Below are 24,797 nucleotides of genomic sequence, written 5' to 3' on the forward strand. Positions count from 1 at the left end.
AATAGAGTAAAATAATTCCTGAGCCCTCAACAGAATAAAAACTCATTTAGCTATTATGCATAGTAAGTCTTTTAAGTTGATTATCATTTGATTAAATTTTACTTAATCCTTTTTAACTGATGTGACTTCAGTTCCGTTACATTTCATAGGTAGAATTATTGCCAATCCAAGTTATTTGCATTACAGATTTCCCAAAAGCATTTCTACATAAAAAACACACAAGCACACACAATTTTGGCACTCAAAGTAGTGTTTCTACAAATGGGCTGCAGGGGAAAAGAGTAATATTGCAAACTGGTAAATGATATTTAACTTAAGGGGTAATTAACATGCTACAGAGCTGTTCATCTTAAGAAAGTCTCCTTTGACATCTCTCCGACTACCAGCCTACTTGTCTCATTTTGGGCTAAAGCTCCTGGGAATACCTATTTATACTTAAAATTTAGTCTTTATTCCTTCCTCTTAATCTCTTTTTTAGGCTTACCCAATCAGGCTTTCAGGTCACGAAATAAGTTCTCACTTCTCATTTTAAAAGATCACTCCACAGTTTATGACCCAGTCAACTATTTCCTCATTCTCTGAACAATTTCTTCATTTGGCTTCTGAGATATGTACTGTTTTGGCTTTCCTTCTACCCACAGGTGGCTTCTTTTCAGTTTTTTTTCCCCCCAGATCCTCCCTTTTCTGGCCATCTGCATACTGGTGGGCTAATGGAGTTCAGATATATGTCCAAAAATTCAACTTTTAATCTACCCCCCTTCCAAACCACCCTTTCCCAATCTTTTCCACTCCATCATTCACCTACTTGGTTTTTCTCTTATCCCATATCTAATCTAACATCAAGTCTTGTTGACTTTACTATACAAGGTATTTTGAATCTGACTACTTTTCCTACCAGTTATTGCCCTTGCCCAAGCCATCATAATTCACCTAGTTTACACCCCTTCAAGTCTTCTGAATGGTCTCTTCTCTACCTTCATTTTCCCCCCTAACTCTCCTTTCTGTGCTCCCAGTCTTCCCCTAGTAAGCAGAGTAATCTCTGTGAAAAGTAAACCAGAACAATTACACCCTGTTAACTTTGATGTTATAATGCCTCTAACCAACTACCAACTCTCTAACTTCATCTACCACTTTTCTTATCTCTTCAGTTCCTAATGATCTTCTGGTGAATTCTCAAAGAAACCAATCAAATTCCTCCCTTTGGGCTTTTGGCTCTTCTGCCTGAAACATTCTTCCCTTGCAGGGTTCCCTCTCTTAAATTCATTAAGATCTCTAATAAAATGTCACTTCTAGGCTGGTGCTCTGGCTCAGTAGCAGAGTGCTTGCCTTACACATGTGAGGCACTGCGTTTGATCCTTAGTACCACATAAAAATAAACAAAATAAAGATATTGTGTCCATCTATAACTAAAAAATAAAAAAAGATTTTTTTAAAAAAGTCACTTCCTCAGAGACTGCTTTCCCCTGATCAATCTATCTAAAATATTGCCACACCTCTTTCCACCACATTCTCATACTTTTTCTTTACTTATCACTATCTGGCATATATTTGATCTATTATCTATCTATCCCCCAAAATTTCTCCACAGAATCAAGGCCTTTAAAGTTTACTGCTGTATTTCCAGGATCTAGTTCATTCTTGTTAATGAAATTTGGAGAAAATAATTATTTTACACAATTTTAGGGAGAAGCAAATACATCCTCAGTCTAAATGAGAAATACCTTTACTTGAAAGAGGAACTGTGAAATTGTAATTTATTGCATTATTAAAACATTTTTAAAAAGCTCTTACCATATGTTGTAACTTATTGCATTATTAAAACATTTTTAAAAAGCTCTTACCATACGTTCTTGCCTTTCTAATATTACAGAGTACACAAAGCAAGAAAATTATTCAAATTATTCAAACTGTACAACTGTACTTTATGTACACTTCCTGCTGTGACTCAATAGATTCTACTGAACCAACTCTTAAAGAAATAATATCTATAAACATTAGACAAAGTATCAAAAAACTACTTTAAGGCAGAAATAGAAAAAGAAAAGCAAGAATGTGGAAGAAGGGAACAACAGGAAGACCTTCCATTTTAAAATTGCTTTTAGCCAGAAAGTAAGAATCTAATTGGTTTGAGTAGCTAAAACCCAGACCGAAGACCTATAGTCTTTATTTGCCTGAAGAACCAAAGGGCAGACTTTGGCATGACCACAAAGACTCACTAAGAGCATAGTGATTACATCATGGAAAGGAAAATCAGAGAGATGAAGCCTCAAACTCTGTGAATACACTCTGTACATATACGTAATCTCTATACATATGTGAGACAGATTCCAAGCAACCAGGTTAAGCTTAAAAAAACTTATCTGAGATTCCAGTTTGTAGTGTGAGTTTAGCCTACTTAAATGCCTACTAAAACAAACCAAACATCAATATCCATTGGAGGAACACAACAGAACCTGGAATCTCATATCAATCATATTCTAATTATAATCTAAAACTGTTGCACAGAAGAAAGAGGAATAAAATGATCCATGCCCAAGATAAAAGGCAACCGATGGAGAATAAGTCCAAGGTGGTTCAGCTGCCTGAACTGACTTAAGGATTTTAAAACAATTGTTTTAACTATGCTCATGGATGTAAGAGCAAATGTGCTTGGACTTCTCAGTAAAGAGAAGGAGGAAAAAGAGGAAGAGGGAGGAGAAGAGAGCAGAACAACCACCAAATGGAAATAAGATATCTGAAATGAAAAATTCACCGGATGGATATACCACAGATTAGAAATGATAGAAGAGTCAGTGACTTTTAAGGCAAAGCAATCTGAAGGATGGAGATTTTAATCAAAATTTGGATAATTATGACAATTATTTACAATTGGGACTATCATCATCTATTTATTTACCACTCACAGACTTAAAGAATATCCAGTTTAAGCACCTGGGGATTCAAGTATTAGAGTCTATGTTCCTGCCCTTCAGACCACAGAAATTCCTGGATTCAAGTTTGATATAAATACAAATTTATAATTAAGGTAACTATCTTAACTTGCTGTCCACCTCCTTCTGCTACCGGATTTGCTGCCTGCCATCTTTCTTTTTGTTATCCCAGCCATGGTTTTCATCTCTTTCACATCATTCAAAATCAGAGGTTAGAAGGTAACATGGTACATCAGGAAAAATTATAAAGAACAGAGAATAATAAAAGCAAGTGAGGATCAAATCATGAACTGCCTTATAGAGGGAATTAAAATTGGGGGTTTTAGCTGGGAGCAGTGGTACATAACTGCAGTCCCAGCTACTTGGAAGACTAAGGCAGGAGGATCCCAAGTCTGAGGCCAGTCTCTGACACTGTCTCAAAATAAAATAAAAAAAGGGAGTGGGTATGCAGCCGAGGAGTAAGTAGAGTGCTTGCTTAGCAGGCACAAAACCCTTAGTTCAATCTAGTACAGTAAAAATAAACAAAAATCTTGGGAGGTTTTATTTTAAGAACAATGGGAAGTTACTGAAATATTCGGGAGAGTAACATGGCTATAGTACTGAGGAAAGAGCAAATGAATATAAGAAAACCAGTTACAAAACTCTGCTATAGTCTACCCTAGAAAAGGTAGTAGTTTATACTGTAGAGATGCAATGGAGGCTGGGTAAAAAGAAGTATAAAAATTTAAAGGATATTCAGGAAGTATATATTTATAGGGCTGGGGGCTCACTAGTGGTGTTTGCCTAGCATATGTAAGCCCTTGGGTTCAATCCAAGTTTTTTTAAGCTTGGTAATGAATTGGATATCAGGATGAAGGAGCAGCATCAAGGTTGACTTCTCTATGAACTACAGAACAACAGAAAAGTCCAAGAATACAAAGAGAATTACAGGTTTGGTTTTCAACATGTGGAGTCTCAGGCTACCTTAAAATATCCAAAGAAAGATGTCTTAAGGTGTTGGGAAATGAGGGTCTGGAGCTCAGAAGGTAAAGTCTAAGCTAAAGACAGAAATTTGAGAGGCATTTTTGGTGCTGGCATTAATTAAAACCCGAGTGCAGAAGAAACAATTCTACCATGTCCTATAATTTAAGAACACATGAAGAAATATATTCTTGGTAGTATTATGGTTTAAAATATAATAGTCACTATTAATTTTTTTCATAAAGGCCAACATTCCTTCCATATTCAACAAACCTTAACATGTATAAATAATACTGATTTAAAGATATTTGAATAATTCATTGTTCAAAAATGTTTTAACATGATATTATATTGTAATGAAAACTTTAATAAAAATTTAAACCAGAAACACATAAAAATAATTTTAAAAGCCATATAATGCTATAAGGTATACTTATCAAGAAAACCTGTGGTTTCTTTGCCTCACATCTCTCCATCCAATACCTATTATGCAAAGGTAACCACTGAGTTATTTCTCCAAGTTCCTACATAAAATGATCATAGGATTACTTCCCGAATTTTAAATTTTACACATTATCTATGAATTTCTTACTATGGAAAATAAAGATTAGCGTTAACTCTGCCCTTACCACTTGGATACACTATACTTCTCTACCTCTGTATCCTTCTGCCCAGTTACTTATTTCACAATTTTTGTTTAATCAGTATTCAGTGTTTATATTACTTTTTTGCCTATAAATATCACCAAGTAATTTCTCACTCTATAATAAGGAAATGGACCATATATACCTCCAAGGTCCTTTCCCAAACTAGCATTTTGATTTTTAGTGAAAAACAAAAAACCAAAATATTAAAAAACAACAAAACACCTTGTAGAATATTAATCAAATATAGCCCAATCAAAAGCTGGATTTCCATCAAGCCAATAAAAGAGTAGAACTCTCAAATTCTCATGAGGTGGAGGGAGGATGGGGAGAAAATGGAGAGAGGGGAGAAAGGAAAAGCATTTCTATTCTACAACTGAAGTTATAAATTCAGAGGAGATGTACTACTGTATAGTAAACAGACTACCTTGATAAGAGATTAAAAACAAATATCCACAACAATGTCCACAGAAATAAAGAAAACTTTGTCAAAGATTGAAGCTGATAATCTAAAATGAGGGGTGGGTGGAGAGAATGGGACAAAAAGAGGAAGGTAATTCCATCAAAATAGAGGAAAGATCAGCAGACAAAGGGGATCAAGGGAGAGGAAGAAAGGAATACGGGAAGAACTTTTGTATGTACACACGAGTGCACCACAGTGAATCTCTCCATCAAGTACATCTACAAGGTACTAATTAAAAAATAAAACCATCGTACAAAGATCAGTAAAGGGAAAGAAGTAGGGAGGGGGAGTTCTGGGGACAGAATTAGAGCAAATTATAGTCCATGCTTTTGTGATTATGTCAAAATGTATCCTAACGTTATATATAACTAAAAAGATAAATTAAAATATAAAATAAAAAGAATGTTACAAGAAAAAAAGTGTAAAGAAGTAAATATAGAGCTAAATAATAAATTACCACTTTTAAGCTTAAAAAGTAAAGGAAAAAAGACTGAAACTGACTGCCCCTGATCATTCTTCCCTTTCCCTCATACTCTAAGCCAGATAGTGGCTACCTTATGGACTGTTATGAGAATTAAATTAGTAACCCATGTAAGATAAAAAAAAAAAAACAGCAAATCAAAAAGCACACAGTAAATACAGGTCAATAAAATAGTGATCCCATTATTTCATCCTATGTAAAATGAAAAAGCAAAGAGTTTCAAGGATTAGTGTGAATGCAGTGAAAGTGAACAGTATTACACCTGCCTGGCAGCAAAAAATATAAACTGTGGCAGTAACTATTTATTTTAAATATTGTGTATTTTCACAAAGTAGAAATGCTACCCTGGCTGCTGAATGCTGAAGCTGACAGACCTCTTGAGACCTTCCTTTCCTACGTACATGGGATGGGTAACAAGTGTAACTGAGGAACTCTGAGAAACCTAGGTGAAAAAGCTCAAGATACTAGGTTGAACATGAGTGCTAGAAAGGATCATAAATTGTGCCACAGGTATTTAATAGGAAGTCCCTCGGGACTGAGGGAGGGAGTGGGAGATACAGATACTTAAATGATACAGTTGAAGTACCAAGCAAGGTAACCAAATAGTGGACATATTCTGGAGATAATAAGCCACATGTCTGGGTAGAATAAGACAGGAGGGACAAGAGGAAAGAAGGGGATTATGAAGAAGGTGTTGGGGTGGGGAGTTGTTATGGAAGAAGATAAGCAATGAAGCCTTCATGTGTATGATGGTTTTTATTAAAGAAGACCTTGAATACACTAGTACTACAGTTTTAATATTATTATGCAAAACTATATGCATATCATTTTATATTTGTTCCTTTCTTACATGGCATAATTCTAGTGGTACAAATTTTAATTATTCCAACAAAGAAAAATAGTTCATATTGAAAACAAAATAATATAATGAAGAAGAAATATGCCAAATTCACTCCCCCAACTGTATTAGTTTCTCCCTCATTTTATGAATATAAAGGTAACATTTCAACATATCCTAAAATTAAATTCTGGTTTCCATTGTAACTACTAGAAATGATAATATTTTCTGTAAACCATGAAATCCTGAGTTACACAGGATTCTAGCAAGTTATCTTATAAAAGTTTATAATTTAAGAGGTTAGGAAAAAACCTGTTGGCCACTAGACTCTTTGCTAGACTTCTTCTACCCATCAACACAATTTCACCTCTTACAACCAACCCATGATTATAAACAAAATTCTTCACATGAGTGATGTCAGTTCCAAAGCTGTGAGATCCCTTGCCTACTTCTGTATCCTAGGTACCTGTGTATGAAAAATGGATGTTCGGTATATATTTGCTGCAATGAAACTCTAAATAAACATCAGAATTCATCTAGCTTTTAGAGACTAGTAATAACAAGTAGTATCTATCTTCCCAAATGTAAAAGTTTTCTTCACCTTCAGCTGTAAGTTAGTTCTACACTGTTTTGAATGATAAATTTGTTCTAATACAGTTGATATAGTAGAGAATAATTTGAGCATTAGGTGAATTTTGCTACAATTTCACTTGGGAGAATCACTAGGTAAACACAGAAAACCATATCTAACTGGAACAAGCTGCACACAAATCCATACAAAACAGGAACACGCTTCTAACATCTACCTACCAGCTACTTCATCAGCATGTTATAGATTACACATACCCAGTTATATCTTGTGTTACAACTTCCCTTCTGGTTTCAGAAAATCCTTTTTGGACTACTTCACAATAACTCATGAGCTACAACCCAGTGAGCTCACTTCACATAAGTAAACTTCAAGTCTCCTTCAAGGAGAAGCATAATGTTTATTGTAGTATTTATGTAATTCCTAATCATTTAACATGAGTAAAACTGTATTATCATTTTCATTAAGATTCTTGTTTTTATTTTTAAAGTTCGCAGATGAAGATTTTGAGTGCTATAACCCTAATCTCCTTTTTTCAACAGGTACATGTCATTTTTGGTGGTATGTTTTTGCATGTCATAGTGATGTTCAGGAAGACATATGTTAAATTTTTAAAAGAATTGGCTATATGTCAAAATTCCTTTGATCTCAACAACTGTTAACACTACCATTCCCAAAATGTCCAGTGGGAAAACCACTTATCTGGTTATCGATATGATGCTAAAATTTCTTCACACTAATTACAATTTGTGTCTTCTGTGGATTGACTGACATTATCAAGACTGTAATGAGTTATTCTGAAATAATATCTTCATCATAAAAAGGATTGATATGCAGTGTATTATCGCCTATGCCAGTTAGATAACATTTGGTACACTACACATTTGATAAACCTTACAAGAATTTATAAATGTCATTAATTTAACCTAAAAAGTCAACACTTTTTATAGCAAATTACTAGAATTATATTTCTTGGAATATGATATAAAGGCAAAACACTTTCAAAAAATCTGTAATAGTTATTTTCTAAGGTAAAATGCAAGAATTTTAGCTGTAAAGTTAAAAATATAAAATTCAAACACTATCACCACTGAAGATAAAAGTAAGAAAATTATAACTAATTTTTAGCGTAAGTTGATCAACAATAGTTCTAACACTGAACCATGTTACATAGGCAAGCTGTTATTTGCAAAAATAAAATAATAGAAACATCAGTCGTCCAAATACTAACTACTTTAAGTTAGCTATTAGGTTCAGTTTTACTGTTATTTAAGACTGAAGAGACCCAAGGATTATGTTACCAAAAGTCAGATATCTCAACTTTATAATTCTAAAATGGGATAATTTATTTTAAGAGAAACTATAAGCATTAATAGCTAAAGTAACAAGATGATCCATACTACCACCTCTTAAAAAGAAAACTTCCCCACAAAAAATTTTCCAATTTTTTAATTTAATGCATTACTTCAAGACTATGAATGTTGACATTTCTTATGGATAAAAGACTAACCAGTTATAAGTTCTTCTAAAAGGAATGTACAAGTCAAACACACTTGGCAATTTAATGTATTGTGGTTTTGTGGTGGGTGCTACCATTTTCTAAGGATTGAGAAAAGTGCAATAAATCTGAGATGACATAGTGTACAACTGACTACCTTGTGTGTATTTTCCTATTCATATATCATAATTATTTTCTAATATATTAGGGATTTAAAGTGAAAACAAAGTTACTCTTCTCACTATTAGTTTTGGATAATCTACCATGTGCATAAAAATCATCTTTAAAAGAACACAGAAGCTAAATATATTAATAAGTTCTTACTTATGGGTAAAAGGAGGAGAAAAGTAAATGAAAGTGACTGAAAGAACCAGTTTTCCTATTTCACCAACCACAATCATTTTTAATGAATCAATTAACTCAATGATACATGAAAATTGTATTATGGCTGAATATAACTTCAAACTCCACCTTAATAGGAAGATTCAGAGAAAGTTTAAGAAGTTTCATCAACTGATTCCTATATAAATTCAATCCCTTACTTTTCCCTGTTCATCTCAAATAACTTTGCCCATATTCTTTCTAATGTCGCAGCCCTCAGCCAACACACTCCCAGAGTAGACTGCCAGCCAGCTGCTAGAGGGGTGTGTATATGGGGGTGGGGGCAGGGGTGGGAGGAACTCCCAAAGAGAGAAAAACTCCAAGAGTGAATTAAGTTTATGAGTTAGACACAGTGTAAGTGGAGTGCAACTAATAATAAAGTACTGAGAGTTCTATCTTTCTATCCATCTATATACAAACAAAAGCATCTAGAGAAAAACACATGTGTATAAAGAGATGTAAACAAAGGTTGTGTGCCATTACCAAAGAAAAACTCCAATGTCTATCACAAAGGAATAAATGTTTGCATAGATATACTAAGAAACACCATGTGTTTTTTTCTTTCTGTAGCAAAGTTAAGATCCAAATAGTTATATGGCAAATATTATAAGACATTATTTGAAAAAGATTAAGATGCAGAATTCATGTATAATATGATACTCTGTTAAAAAAATGACAACAAGGTTTATTTAAAGAAAAATATTTGTTTGAATACATAGGAAAGATTATAAAGGTAGTCCCTATAAGTTTAGTTCCAATTCTGTAATGTTTCAATTTCTGTAGGAAAATATATTTATCTATTACTTGAATAATTAAGCATCAACAACTGAAAGATTAGAATTAAAGAAAAAAATCTCTTTATAAAACTAATCTCTCTATATATTTCCCCATGACACTCCTTGTATTTTGATATGGGTGGAATAGAATGAGTTATTTGAAAGTAACTGTACTTAGCCAACAACAGCTACTTTCAAATAATTCAAACTGTTATTGATATGCAGTTAACAGTTGAAGCAATGATCAATTATCAGGATGTTTAAAAAACTGGATACATATATATTTTTCTAACATTTTTATTAGTGCATTATAGTTACATATCATATTGGGTTCATTTTGACATAATCTTTACATGCATGGAATTTAATTTGTTCTAATTTCAGTCCCTGGTGCTTCCTCTTCCCTTCCCCTCCTCCTTCCTCCTATTGCCCCTCCTCTATTCTACCGCCTTCCTTTTATTATTTATTTTTAAATGGCTTGATATACACAAAGGCAGAATTTACTGTGGTATATTTATACATGTACAGTTACATTTTTAACTATTCATATGTTTAGGTTTGTGACTAATCATTTAATCATTTCTAAACGTAGTCTCCTAATTTATGACACACACAGTTAAAACAAAAAAGCCATGTCTCATTTTTTCACCCCAAGGAACTCAAGGTGAACTTCTTACTCAAGCCCTTAAGCTAAGTAAGCAATATTATTATTTACCATTAATAATTTAATTGGTTAAAAGAAATAAGTAGAGAGTATAAGAAAAAGTAGGTTTATTGTAGTTTAAGAGTTTCTCAATAAACCCTATACCCTATCCACAAAGGAAGAGATAACACACTATTTTATCTGAGCTCATAGTGTAATTCCTCTGGCTCAGCACTATGGTTCAGGTCCTATGTTAAATGTTTAACATGTATCACTTTAGTTACTTCTCACTAGAGTCCTGTAGTGAGGATTAAAGAGAAATTACAGGTGAAACTCTACACACAATGCAGGACAAACAGAATAATAGGTATCCTTTATTAGGTATTACTACTACCTAACATCTAACCTTATTAATTCAACCTTCACTTTACTGCAGTCAGTATTCCAAAATACTCAATGACTTACATGCATTAGTACTAGGAAATTTTCTGTGAATTTTCACTAACAAAATAAATGAAAGTCCAAATTCTTTCACCTGACATTTGAAAATATGTATGACATAGCTCCATCTCCTATCAAATCCCCACTATCTTCTAAGCATGTTAGATGCTTAGATAATGTTTTTAGAACATACAACTTAGAAATAATAATTCTTGAAAAACACTCTTGCCACATTCTAAAGTTAAATTCTAACCTTCAGGGCTTGATAGAAACGCATTACCTTCTTTACCAGGTTGAGTCTTTCTGGTACTCTCAAGTAAATACACCATAGTATATTAATGTCTCTACTATGATACTTCCATATTACACTTGTCCCTCAGAATTCAAAAGGGATAAGTTCCAGGACTCCTCAAGAATACCAGAATCTGCAGATGCTCGATTAACCTTATAAAATCTTATTCAAAATGGAAATGTACATATACACATCCTCTCATATACATTAAATCATCTCTGGACTACTTATAATACCTAATACAATGTAAATCATTGTATTGTTAGGACATAATGACAAGAAAAAAAGTATACATGTTTATTACAGCTGTAATCCTTGAGGCCCACCTGATTTCAATCTCCAGCTGGCACAGAACCCATGGCTGTGGAGGGCCAACTACACTTGTCTATAAAGCTCACTGAAAAGGGTTCCTTCATTTCTATATTCCTACTGTGTTTAGCTCAGTGTTTTACACACACAATTTATAAAACAAAAACAAAAACAAAAAACTCCACCATTACTAATGGTAAAGACTTGGTATGCATATACAATCCCTTCTTCAATTTCTCAAACAATGGTGATGATCCTGTAAGAACTCTGCTAGCTGCTCCCTTTTCAATCCTAATTTAGTACTGAGATGATCAATACTAAATAGATAACCAGTGACCTTAATGCTGACTGGACTGCCTGACACTAACTCAATGCATTAAGTAACACTCTAGAAGGAAACGTAAGGAAGGCACATGGTAGAATATTAGGATCATCCTCTAAATTCACAATCGGGATACAAAATCCCTGTTCAATTGTGGGTGAGCTCTAACCTAGAGGAACTAAACTTTAAAAATCAAGAGATATGTGTAGTTATATATAATTTTATTTACATATATAATATTATATACATATGATTTTGTTTATGAATAAATAAAAGTTACCTTTTATGGATTGTTTATAAATGTGTACAAATTAATAAAAGCAATACATGTCCTTAAAAGCCAATTAACCTTGGTTCTTTAACCATTCATGAGTAGTTTTCTCAGTTAAAACCTAAAGTGTTAGAAAACCTCATTTTTTTTTTCATCCTGGGACACTCTATGACTTTCTTATCTGGCTTTTTTTTAAGCATTCAAATAAAAAAAATCAGCAAATATTAATTATTTATATGCTTACATCTAAAATAATTCTCCAGGTAAAAGTTCTACAATACATCATTTGGTTCTATCCAGAAATGTCAGTTCTGACTTCTGAACTATTAACTATTATATGAAGGCATCAGTAGTACAGAACAGCTGAGGATCTCAGAACTTGTTTCATTCATTTATTCCCTATACTACTCGTATATATAAATCTCTTAAAAGTAGGACAGTTGCTTATTGTTAATGTTCACTTTTCAAAGAAGATCAGAGTACTTTTTGTAAACTTACAGGGCTTAACTATAGCATTTCAAATCTGTCTTAGACTGTTTTTCCATTAGTTTGCTATTACTAGCAAACAAGTTAAGAAAGAAACATTCAGGCAAAAGTTACACTAAAGGCAATACTAGTTACATGTTACCTAGATGTTAGGGATGTTATTGTACTTTAAAGCAAGAGGACTACAAGTTTTTAAAGTAAAGTTGTGTTTACTACAGATTTCATAGTAAGGCAGTTACATAGGCTAAGGTTGTCTGGTGCCATGGACTTTAGCATACCTGGAAATAGAAAAATTCAAATTGTAGCTGTTCTTGGTTGGCCCATTGCCATTTTTGCAGCTTACAATTTTTAATTAAGTAACTGCAGTGAGCTCATCTCTACTGGATACTTCTTTTCCAGGGCAGGTCCAGGAACTGGGTCTGAAGCCTTGAAAGCAGAAGAGAAACTAGAGTAAACTAGAGGTAGGCAGAATATGAAACGTGACCAGATAACATTATGAGATCTAAGAGCAGTGAGGTAGTTCCTAAAGGCTCTAACACTAAATATTCTAAAGTGGAAAAGGGATTTCTAAAATGACAAGTTACCAGAGGAAGTTATTTTCTTAACTGTTAGTCTCTTAATCTACCCAACTCTAGTCTAGACTCCCAATTCTAGAAATTGAATAGTAGTTTTGATGAAATCTTTAAGGGCTTTCAACAACAGCCCGTCCCACTGGGGACCAGAGGAACCATAACAGAAAAAAAACCAACAAAATCCATTTTCATTGATAAAACTGAAATTGTGAGTCCTTATTTTCAGCTCATTTTGCTCTTCTGTTTTGCTATTTTATTTCCCATCATTTTCTAACTGTTCCCCTAATTTCCTATTTCAGTTCTCAGGGGTTTCTTAAGAAATACTTTAGATATATCCAAGCAATGAACTGAATTTCAAGTTCCAATTTCTAAAAACACTTGGTAATTCTTAAAAGAAGGAGGCAAAGAACAGCTCATAAGATGTGGTTCTTAACCACATTGGAAATTCTTTTTTTCCATTACTAAAATAGATTCATGATTAAAAAAAAAATGTGTGAGACCCATATAAAAACAAAAACCCCCAAATAAACTTGCAACTATAAAGGTTAAAGAAATGGTAGGATATTAAAAAATGGTAGAATATTGTACTAATTAGATTCTAGGGTCTAGAAATGATGCCCTTATGTTGGTAGGCTGGCACCATTAGGAGTTTTTCTAAGAAACTAACCTCACAAAATAAATCAACTTCTCTGCTGCTGTAAGATGTAAGAATTATAACAGGACAAAAAATAGTGAAAAGAAGGTTCCAAAGAACTTACCTCCCTGAATTTCTAGTAACTAGTAATACAACATAGCAAAATGGAGAAAAATTATTTTGTGGAAAACATAAACTTTCCATCTTTTGTGATGGCAAGCTGCAGGTAAGGATTTCTGGGAGAGAGAGACCTCCATTGAAATTTGATATGAATATGGCCCTGGATTAAAAGTCTCTGCAGAAGTTTCCTTTCAATTAAATGCATACTTCCACTCATCTCTCTGAATTGTCATGAGATTTAGCTCAAGTATATAAAGCACCTAATAGCCTAGCATATACTAAGTGTCCAGTACATTTTTTCTGCATTACTAAGGAATGAAACACATTCTTCTGTTCTAAACATGGTACACATAAGTTTTCACTGCAACACCTACATACTAAGTCTTTAGGTTTAATTCATTCAATGCATCACATTCTAAGAGATAATACTGATTCATCAACACTGGCTTCAGAATAGCTACAAAGCAAATGAGATAGCTCAAGTCTGGCAACTGATAATAATTAGATATATTAAAATTTACATTTAGGTTATAAAAAAATTTGTATCGAACAAGAAGACATGTAATTCTTTTTCCTCCAAGCAAAGTAGAAAATACACACTTCTTGCTTTTTAAAAGTCAAAAAGGCAATCAATATATGATATAACTTAGTCTTTAAGTTAGGAAATACTTTAAAGGCAAAGAAGAGCTATACATATGGGCAATAATTTTCCTCTTACTGATAGAACAGTGGGTTCCACCCAAAATTATTATTTACCAAGTATGGCTCAAAGATCAGATTACACCTTCCCTGACATTACAGCGTAATAGAACAAGCATTACAAGCCACAAGGAATTCTTAAAAAAAAAAAAAAAAATCCTTACAGTCACGCTAAATGTATTCACTGCCACAACTTTATTTCAAAATAGTTTTAAAAGTTTACATGGAAGCATCTTATTTAAAAGAGATGGTAAGATTAAACTGACAAACTCCTTAGGAAAAAAAAAATGTAAACGTGAGGAGGTAGAGAATTACCACTTACTAACCCATATAGATAGGCTTTCAGTTTAAAGATCATCAAGGAAAAGAAAAACACTTGAGAGAAACCATTGTTAAGTATTTTAACTTTATAATTAGCCAACACTTTGAAATCTCATTGCTCATTGCAATATTTCAGTTGATTTTCTTGACTTTTCCACATATACAATGTTGTCTATAAATATAGTAAATCTGCCTCTTCCCTTTCTATAATTATATCTCCTGTTTTGTTTTTGGGTCTAATTACACTGGTTAACATTTCCAAGACCATGTTATATAATAACTAATAATGTTGGTTGGATCTTTTTTGATTCATGACTTTTTAACATGAATTTAGAAATTTACTAAATGCCAATTCTAGTATTTTAATGTTTCTAGTAACAAACCGCTACCTACTGATCTGAGATATAAGAAATTTTAGGAATATCCCTTTATTCTTATTTTACTAAGACTTTTTAGCAGAAATAAATGGTGAATCCTCCTCTTCCCCTTTTTTTATTTCCCTCAAGATAATCATATCCCCTCCCATCAATAAGAATTAATTTGATTTATCGCTACATTCCTAGAATGAATCCTACTCGGTCATAGAACTATTTTGTTAATGCCGTACTAGATTCCACTTAACAATTAAGCATATTTTTTTGTACCAACTTTTGAGAGACTAGTCTCAGTCTTCTTTTACTCTGTTTTACTCTCATGTTTTTTGCCAGCTTTGTAAAAAGAACTACAAAGTTTACTTCTTCTTCTTTGTGTTCTGAAAGTTATCCAGGGCTTGATGTTTTCAAGAATTCATTGGTAAAACATCCTGGGTCTGGTACTTTTTATAGGGAATGGTCTCTTGTTAATAAGACTAACATTTCCTGCAAATTAAAATTATACTGAGATTCCATCTCACCCCTATCAGAATGACAATTATAAAAAATACAAGTAACAATATATGTTGGTGAGGATGTGAGAGAAAGGTACTCTCATACTGTTGGTGGGACTACAAATTGGTGCAACCACTATGGAAAGCAGTATGGAGATTTCCTAAGAAAACTTGGAATAGAACCACCATTTGATCCAGTTATCCCACTCCTGGTCTATACCCAAAGGACTTAAAATCAGCATACTATAGTGACACAGACACATCAATGTTTATAGCAGCTCAATTCACAACAGTCAAACTATGGAACCAACCTAGATGCCCTTCATCAGATAAATGGATAAAGAAAATGTGGTATATATACACAATGGAATATTACTCAGCCATAAAGAATGAAAATATGACATTTGCCTGTAAATGGATGGAATTGGAGACTATCATGCTAAGTGAAATAAGCCAATACCACCAAAACACCAACAGTAAAATGAAATGTTCTGTCTGATATGTGGATGCTAATCCACAAGGGAGGGTGGGGAGAAGAAAAGTCCACTGAATTAGACAAAAGGGAATGAAGGGAAGGGAGGGAGGGGAATAGGAAGGACAGTAAAATTAATCGGACATAACTTTCCTATCCTTCTAGTTGAATACATGACCAGGGTAATTCTGCAACATGGACAACCACAAGAATAGGATCCTAGTTAGAATAAGTTACACTGAATGTATGTATAACATGCCAAAATACATTCTACCGTCATGTATATCTAAAAACAACAACAAAAAGACTAGCATTTTCATTTATAGCTCCAGACCCTTCTCTTACGTTTCCTTAAAGAAACCAATATCCTTTCTTTTCAGTTTCTTCCTTCAACCTATGACCATATATAACTCTTATCCATTGTAAACACACTGTCATGTATATGTGAGCACACACATACATCCGCACATTCATACCACAAAATATTTCCTTAGCCTTCAGTGTGAGAATCCTTTATCAAGTATTTATTCACAAACCTGTTTATTAAAATTGTTGCCCTCTATCTACTCCTAGTCTAGTATGAAACACCAACAAGTATGGAAGAAACTGCATTAGCAATGTAATGCCAAACTGCTCTACTAAGATTTTATACAATGGCCTCATTTTGTTTTAACCTACCTTCAAGGTCTCTCCCTTGATAATATTTTTATTCAAATCATCAAATTCAATATCTTCTTCAGGCTCCTCCTCCACTTTTTTGCAATTACTTAAGTTCACTGAATGTTTTAAATTTTACTAGGTACTTTCTAATCTATCATGTCACTAGATCTTCCCAGAAACCACCGAGGAAAGCTAAGTAGTTATTACTGCCACTTTGCAAGATTCAGACAATTAAGTAACCTTTTTTTAAAACTGATTACCAAAACTAAAAATCAAAGTTAAGGGAAGAAATGTGTTTGTGGTTTTCTAACTGTAGGTCCAGGGTTGTTTCTTCTTTATTGCACTAAGGACATTACTAATAACTTTCCTCTTGAATATTCCTTTTTTGGTCAATACTGTGCAGTCTTTTTCAGTTTGCTAGAATCCTTATTCCTATGCCTTTTCTTAATGTTTGTCAAAAGGATAGAAGCAAAAGTTACGACATTCATTCTTTCATGGTTCCTCTGGCATTCATCTACAATCAGCATAATCTAAGGAAAATTTCTGAATTGTAGTATAAGTGTTCTAATCTACTTGATAAAACATTCAGTATCTTAGAATTTGAAATTAAAAGACTTTAATTTAAGAAAAACAAGTTCTAAACATAAATTAGCAGATTATGAACAAAGTTTAATAGACAAAATTTGTTTTATTTCTTATGAATCATAAACAAGGATACACATTTATATACAGTAAATATAAAATAATTTAATGTATTTAAGAATGATTATTGAGCTTTATTTCATTTTTGTTAAAGATTTTCCCCATTTCTAGGAGTTTTTACTTATATAATGATATCAATATATAAGCCTATTTTTCGAAGCAAATGAAAAGGAAGTACAGAATGGTAATACAGTTCTTCCTCAATCCTATGTATTCATGCATTAACTGTCTATATTCTAGATTTCAGAACAAAAGCACATCACTATGTATGCTAATGCTTTCTACCTGAGTTGATATCCTGACCCAGTCTACAAAGAGAAACACAACAGACTGCTGCTACGCACACAGAGCAAAATCTGCCTCCATCAGTGACCACTGCTGTTGAATGATGACCACGTCTAAATAAGTTCATTATTATGAACATGGCCATAGGAGTGATGTGACATATGGAAGAAGATGTGTTAGGTGCCAAATACCTCACTCCACTTCCTTTAGTTTCTTTTCCAGGTTTTGTTCAGTTGAGTAGGGACACAGTCCTCACCCACCAAAAAAAAAAAAAAAAAAAAAAAAAAAAAAGGCCTTTCCATCCACTCACAACCCAGAGAAGGTTTTAACATAGAGGTTGCTAGGCTCCTTGTAGATTGCTAAGAATTAAGAGCTCCTTTTAGAAGGAAATTTTACTACTTTCTCAAACTTTCAAGCTAATTTATCCATGTTAAAGAAGATGAAAAAATTAATAAAAGAGAATCTCAGTGAAGCAAAACTTGTTTTCCTTAATTGTGCTTATGTTTACTTAAACTCTTCCCAAATTGGCTTCTCTCCTCAACTCCCCACTTTTTTCCACAGAAGCAGCAATTTTCTTTTCAGTCTGAAAACTGAAGCTGTCTCAACTCTTGTCTTGCCTTTCCTTACCTTCACCCCACTCCTTTAAATCTCATCAATTTCACAACATTCTTCAAAACAACTCCTAAGACTCTCGGCACTGGATGTCACAGTTGACTTCTTCCATAACTCTAAAACCTAAAAAATATTGAAGAGATTTTTCCCCCCCACCAAGCTTCATGTTGAAATTTATTTCAAATGGCAAAAATTTGACTTTAGTTGATGTAAAACTATTTATAGGTTTGATTTAGCCCACTTACTGTTGAGTATTTCCATGTTTCACTGAAGAAATACTAGCATTTAATTATAGGGTGATGTCTCAGACCTTGCTTCGAAGAGTTATATAATACACATTACCTCTCCAAAACCCAAAAAATTCAACTTACATAGTTTTCTTTCCAAATCTCTTGAGATTCTACTCCACTTCTATTGCTACCTACCATGGTATTCCTATCATCCAACATCTACATTACCAGACCTGTGCCTTAGCTTCCTGTTAACCTAATCTATGAAAAGTTCCTATGTAACTGCTTCAAATATTTCACTCAGTTGCACAAGAGCTTAATAAGCTAGTTCTTAATAAGCTATATAAATATATAATATCTGGGCAAGAATAGTAAATATGGAATTTTGGTTACCTTTTTTAAACCTCAGTTTATTCATAGATGAGTGCTAAGAAGAGTTCCCCTTTTCTTAAAAAAAAATGACAACAGAAACTTCTTCACACTTTAGAAATTACTAATTAACTTGCATTTATTCTGTAAATGGCATAAAAAAATTCACTGAGTTTCTTTCCTGCTTATCACTTCCACTAAAACCCATCAGGGTGGTTTTCAATGCTTTCTCCAGTTTGGTTCTACCCTAGATCTGGGGTGATGGGCCCCTTTGGTAGTCTTTCAATTGTCTATTTAAATAAAATTACCATCCTCCCCACCAATGACACTAAAGCCCAGTTAACTTGTGACTGATTAATATGCACGTTTCTTTATTAACATAGAACACAACAAAACCAACCAGGAGTTTAAAAACCATAATTGTGAAGTAGTATATACATAAATTACATCTAGAAATGCCATAATGATAGATGTGAAAGTTGTCTTGTGTTTTTTCTATTAGCAGTAAAGACCGGTACTGCTAATACTATTGTAATCTACTGCTTAAAATCTTTTTTTAAAAATTTTTTTATTGATTGTTCAAAACATTACAGAGCTCATGATATATCATCTTTCATACATTTGACTCAATTGGGTTTTGAACTCCCTTTTTTACCCCAAATACAGATTGCAGAATCACATCTGTTACATACTCACATTTTACATGATGGCATATTAGTGACTGTTGTATTCTGCTACCTTTCCTATCCCCTACTATCCCCACTCCCCTTCCCTCCCCTCCCATCTTCCCTCTCTACCTCCTCTGCTGTTGTTCAATTCTCTCCCTTTTTCCCCCCTCCCCCTTGCCCCTCATAACCTCTTATAATTTTGTGTATCATTGAAGGTTTCCTACCATTTCCATATGCTTTCCATTTTCTCTCCCTTTCTCTCCCCTCATTCGTCTTTGTTTACTGTTAGTCTTTTCCTCATGCTCTTCCTTCCTGTTCTGTTCTTAGTGGCTCTCTTTATATCAAAGAAGATATTTGGCATTTGTTTTTTAGGGCTTGGCTAACTTCACTTAGCATAATCTGCTCTAATGTCATCCATTTCCCTGCAAATTCAATGATTTTGTCATTTCTTAGTGCTGCATAATATTCCATTGTGTATAGATGCCACATTTTTTTTATCCATTCATCTATTGAAGGGCATCTAGGTTTTACCCCTCACATCTCAGATAGAGCCCTAATATCCAGAATGTACAAAGAACTAAAAAAATTAAACAATAAGATAACAAATAACCCTATCAACAAATGGGCCAAGGACCTGAACAGACACTTCTCAGAGGAGGACATACAAGCAATCAACAAGTACATGAAAAAATGCTCACCATCTCTAGCAATCAGAGAAATGCAAATCAAAACCACCCTAAAATACCATCTCACTCCAGTAAGATTGGCAGCCATTATGAAGTCAAACAACAATAAGTGTTGGCGAGGATGTGGGGAAAAGGGTACACTTGTACACTGCTGGTGGGACTGCAAAATGGTGAGGCCAATTTGGAAAGCAGTATGGAGATTCTGGGAAAGCTGGGAATGGATCCACCATTTGACCCAGCTATCGCCCTTCTCGGACTATTCCCTGAGGACCTTAAAAGAGCGCACTATAGGGATACAGCCACAGCAATGATTATAGCGGCACAATTCACAATAGCTAGACTGCTTAAAATCTTAACAGAAGAATATGCCAAGTTTCAGTTAGAAGTAACTTTTTTTTATCCAAATGTAAACATCTCTTCTATTATATTATTATTACTACTACTATTACTATTTTGTGATAGGGCTTGCCCTTTAAAAAATTTTTGTTTTTATTTTGAGATAAGAGTCTCACCAAATTGTTTAGGATGGCCTCAAACCTACAATCCTCCTGTCTCAGCTTCCCAAGTACCTGAGATTATAGGTGTGTACCACAGCTCAGACCTCTCTAAATTCTACCCTCAGATCTCCTCGGGGACTTGTAGCCTAGATTAAAATATCTCTGCTATATCCACCTACTTTTTTTCCCCCCATAAGTCTTCACACCCTTAGGAATCCAGCCAGCCTTGTCTGAACAAATTTGACCTCCCTTTTTCTTTTCCTTAGTACCAACAGCCCTTGCATAGGATGATTTCTCCCTCCTGATACCAAACTCCTAACCACCTTTGAAAATCTTCAATTTCACATTCTTGTTGAATCCTTATTCTGCTTCAGCCCAAATGGGCTCTATTCCTAGAACTTAAATAATATTTCTGTGGGGTCAATGTTTTGACATTTAAATGAACATTCAATTATTCTCCTGTACTTCCTCTTCTATGTCTCTTCATCAAAGTTACACAATCTCTGGGGAGTGAGCTATGTGCTTCCATCTAGGACACTGCTATAACAAAGGCACATAAAATGTACTAAATAAGTAAAGTGCTCTCAATAAATCAAGTATTGAAAGATCAGTTGTTTGGCAACTTCAAATACCAAAAAAACCTATCAAGACAAGGCCAAAAATTCCATTAAGCAGCTAAAACAGATATTAGAAATTAAGCTTATAGTTCAGTCCTATGAGAACCTAGATGGCCCTATTGATTAAAAACTCAGAAGTTAAAAAAGGGGGGGCTAGGGCTGGGGCTCAGTGGTAGAGTGCTCGCCTAGCACACGCGAGGTGCAGGTTTGATCCTCAGCACCACATAAAATAAATAAATAAAATAAAATAAAATAAAGGAATAGTGTCCAACTACAACTAAAAAAAATTTAAAAACTCAGAAGTTTATTTACTAGGAATTCCAAGTAATGAATCAGAGGAGGAGTACTAAACTAGGCATAAAACAATGAGTCATTCTAAAAGTATCTGCAAAACACCTACTACATGCTAGGTGAAGTTCCAGAGTCCATGTAGTCAATTCTCACACAACAACTTAGTGCTGGCACTGGATTAGAACATGGGGTTCCTGACTCATTCTGAAGCTCTTTCTCTCTTCCAGAAAAGGTTTAGTATGCAAGGCATGTATATTTTTCTCTATTTCAGAAAGTAGCAAAGCATATAAAAATTATAAAGAAATAATTTGGGGCTACAAATACCTTCATAATATAGATATTTTAAAATCTGCACAGAAAATCTATAATTAAATAGATTTGGGGATAAGTTTCAATTATTTTATGGAGTTAATACCTAATGATACTAGATGAATGATGTGTTAGTTGACTCAATGATTAATACCTGAATCATAAATACATTATAAAGCTTTTTCTTCAAAAAGCTTTGCCAAGCTACCTTACTTATTTTCTACAAAAATATAAAAATGTACCAATATAGGTGGCAATAATGACAGTGGTATATTTATTCTAAGTAATTTTTTCAATATGGTAGGGAAAGTGGATGGGAATGTGGTTAAGGAATAAGGAAAGCAATTGCCCTTCACATATTTCAAGCTCTACTGTTGATTATTGGTTAGTTTTTCCTAAAGAGAAGTTATTACAATGGAATTCAGACATTAGGGGGAAAGGGTGGAACCAGAACAAGTAAATTAACAGCCTGACAATACCATGCTACCAACCTAAATTCATCTTATCCAGAACAACTCATTGCCCCCCACCCAAAAATGTATTTCTGTTAATTTTAAGTAGCATGATCCTGAAGCTAGAAACTAGAGCCAAGCCTCCAATTCTTTTACTTTCCACATATAGTTAATGGCAGTTCCAATGATCACCCCCACAAAAACTTTTCGTACTTACCCTCTTCTCTCCAGTGTTCTTGTTCAGATATCTGCTATCTGGACAATCAAAGTAACATGATAACTGCTTACTGTATAGCTTATTATACTGTTAAGAAGTCTTTCTGTATTTCATAGTGGTGACAACTTACTAGCTTAAAATATAGGCTGGGTCATGTCACTTTCCTACCCAACAGAGGCCAAAGATTTTGTAGAGTTATAATGTAATGAGTTTCATTAGAAGTTGTTGACTCTGATCTAGGGAATAACAGAAAAATGGCAAGGTTAGATAAAACGCAGAACAGAATGGTATCAAAGTTCTTCATATGCTAGGAGAATCTGGATTTTTTGCCAATATGTAATATGGCAAGTAATATGACAGAAAACAAAAAGTAGTTATAGAAATAGTTTTTAACAAGTACCACTGGAATTTCTTACACATAAACTTATATCCCAAATTTATGTTTCTAGCCCAAATCTCAGTTAAATTCCATTTTGAATACTGAATGAATTGCCTACTAGATATCACCAGTTACATGTCTAAAAGACATTAAGGTTAACATGTCAAAACAAAACAAAACAAAACAAAACAAAAATGCCCAGCCCAGTCTAAACTTGCTACTTCACCACTCTTTCCCAACTCAGTCAACAGCAATTCCATATTTCCAATTGCCTGGGCCAAAAATCTTGGGAGTCATTCTTGAATTCTCTTTTATACCTCATATTCAATTCATCAGCGATGCTATCCATACAGGATTTGAAACACATCCAAAATCTGACATACAATGGGGAGACGTACCATGTTCATGGACTGAATAAAAAAAAAATGTTAATGTCCCCTGAAGCTGAGCTATAGATTTAACGCAAGTCTGACAAAAAACACCAGCACTATATTTTTAGAGATTCTGAATTTTACACAGGAAGGAACTAGTATAGACAAAACAATTGGAAAAAGAATAAAATCAGAGGAATGTCACTTCAATTTTAAGACTTACAATATAGTTACACTAATTAAGATCATGTGTTATTAGTGAAAGGACAAATAAAAAGATCTTTGAGAAGAATAGAGAATCCAGAAATAGAACCTCATAATTATGGCCATCTGACTTTTGCCAAAGGTACAAAATCAATTCAATGGAAGACCGATAGTCTTTTTTTTTTTTTTAATATTTATTTATTTTAGTTCTCGGCGGACACAACATCTTTGTTTTGTATGTGGTGCTGAGGATTGAACCTGGGCCGCACGCATGCCAGGCGAGCGCGCTACCACTTGAGCCACATCCCCAGCCCGACCGATAGTCTTTCCAAGAAATTGAAAAGATGGGGCTGGGGTTGTGGCTCAGTGGTACAGCATGCACCTTGCATGTGTGAGGCACTGGGTTCAATCCTCAGCACCACATAAATATAAATAAAGGTACTGTGTCCATCTACAACTAAAAAAAAAAATAAAATAAAATAAAACAAAATGAAAAGAAATGTTGGAACAATTGTTCATCCACAGGCAAAAAACAAAAACAAAACCCACTTTAACCTAAACATCATACCTTACATAAAACTTAAAATCGAAGTAGGTCATAGCTATAAGAGGTAAGACATAAAGCTCTGAAAAAACTTTTAGAACAGAATAATCTTTAGGACCTAAATTTAGTTGAAGAGTTCTGAGAGTTGACAAGAAAGGCACAATCCATAAAAGATAAAATGCATGAACTTCATCAAAAATTTAAAAAAAATTATAGGCTAAAATGAGAAGCTACATAGTAGGAGAAAATATTTGTAAATCATTTAGTCGACAAAGGACTTGGATCCAGAATGTGTAAAGAACTCTCAAGAAAACAATTCAATTAGAGTATGAGCAAAACAACCAGGCTCAGTGGCACACCTCTATTCCCAGCAATTTGGTAAGCTGAGGGAAAAGGATTACAAGTTCAAGGACAGTCTGGGTAACTTAGTGAGATCCTCCTTTAAAATAAAAAATAAAAAGGGCTAGATATGTAGCTCAAGTGATTGAGCACCCCAAGTTCAATCCCCAGTACTTAGGGTGGGGGAGGGGGAATTCAGGCAAAAGACTTAAATGGACACTGCACTATAAAGGATATCCAGACAGCAAAAAAGCACGTAAAAATATGTTCAGTCAATAGTCATGGTGCATATTAATGTCACCTTTTAGACTGGCTGAAATAAAGAAAAATACTGATAATATCAAGTGCTAGTGAGGAT

At 33.9% G+C, this 24,797-nt stretch overlaps 1 protein-coding gene across 4 annotated transcripts in view; it reads right to left on the bottom strand.

Moving 5' to 3' along the window:
* Nucleotides 1–24,797, bottom strand: part of Tab2 (TGF-beta activated kinase 1 (MAP3K7) binding protein 2) — a 76,081-nt gene that overhangs the window by 39,329 nt on the left and 11,955 nt on the right. For 2 of the 4 annotated variants that reach the window (XR_013344155.1, XM_026401953.2), the window contains exon 2: nt 12,603–12,750. The exons of 1 other annotated variant lie outside the window; for it this stretch is intronic. The gene's annotated coding sequence lies outside the window, so the exon portion shown is untranslated. Of the gene's footprint in view, nt 1–12,602; nt 12,751–22,732; nt 22,839–24,797 lie in introns of all 4 variants that reach the window. One more of the 4 variants, XM_077801839.1, reaches the window with a different exon arrangement.

Source organism: Urocitellus parryii, chromosome 8, assembly GCF_045843805.1.
Source record: "Urocitellus parryii isolate mUroPar1 chromosome 8, mUroPar1.hap1, whole genome shotgun sequence".
Taxonomy (NCBI): domain Eukaryota; kingdom Metazoa; phylum Chordata; class Mammalia; order Rodentia; family Sciuridae; genus Urocitellus; species Urocitellus parryii.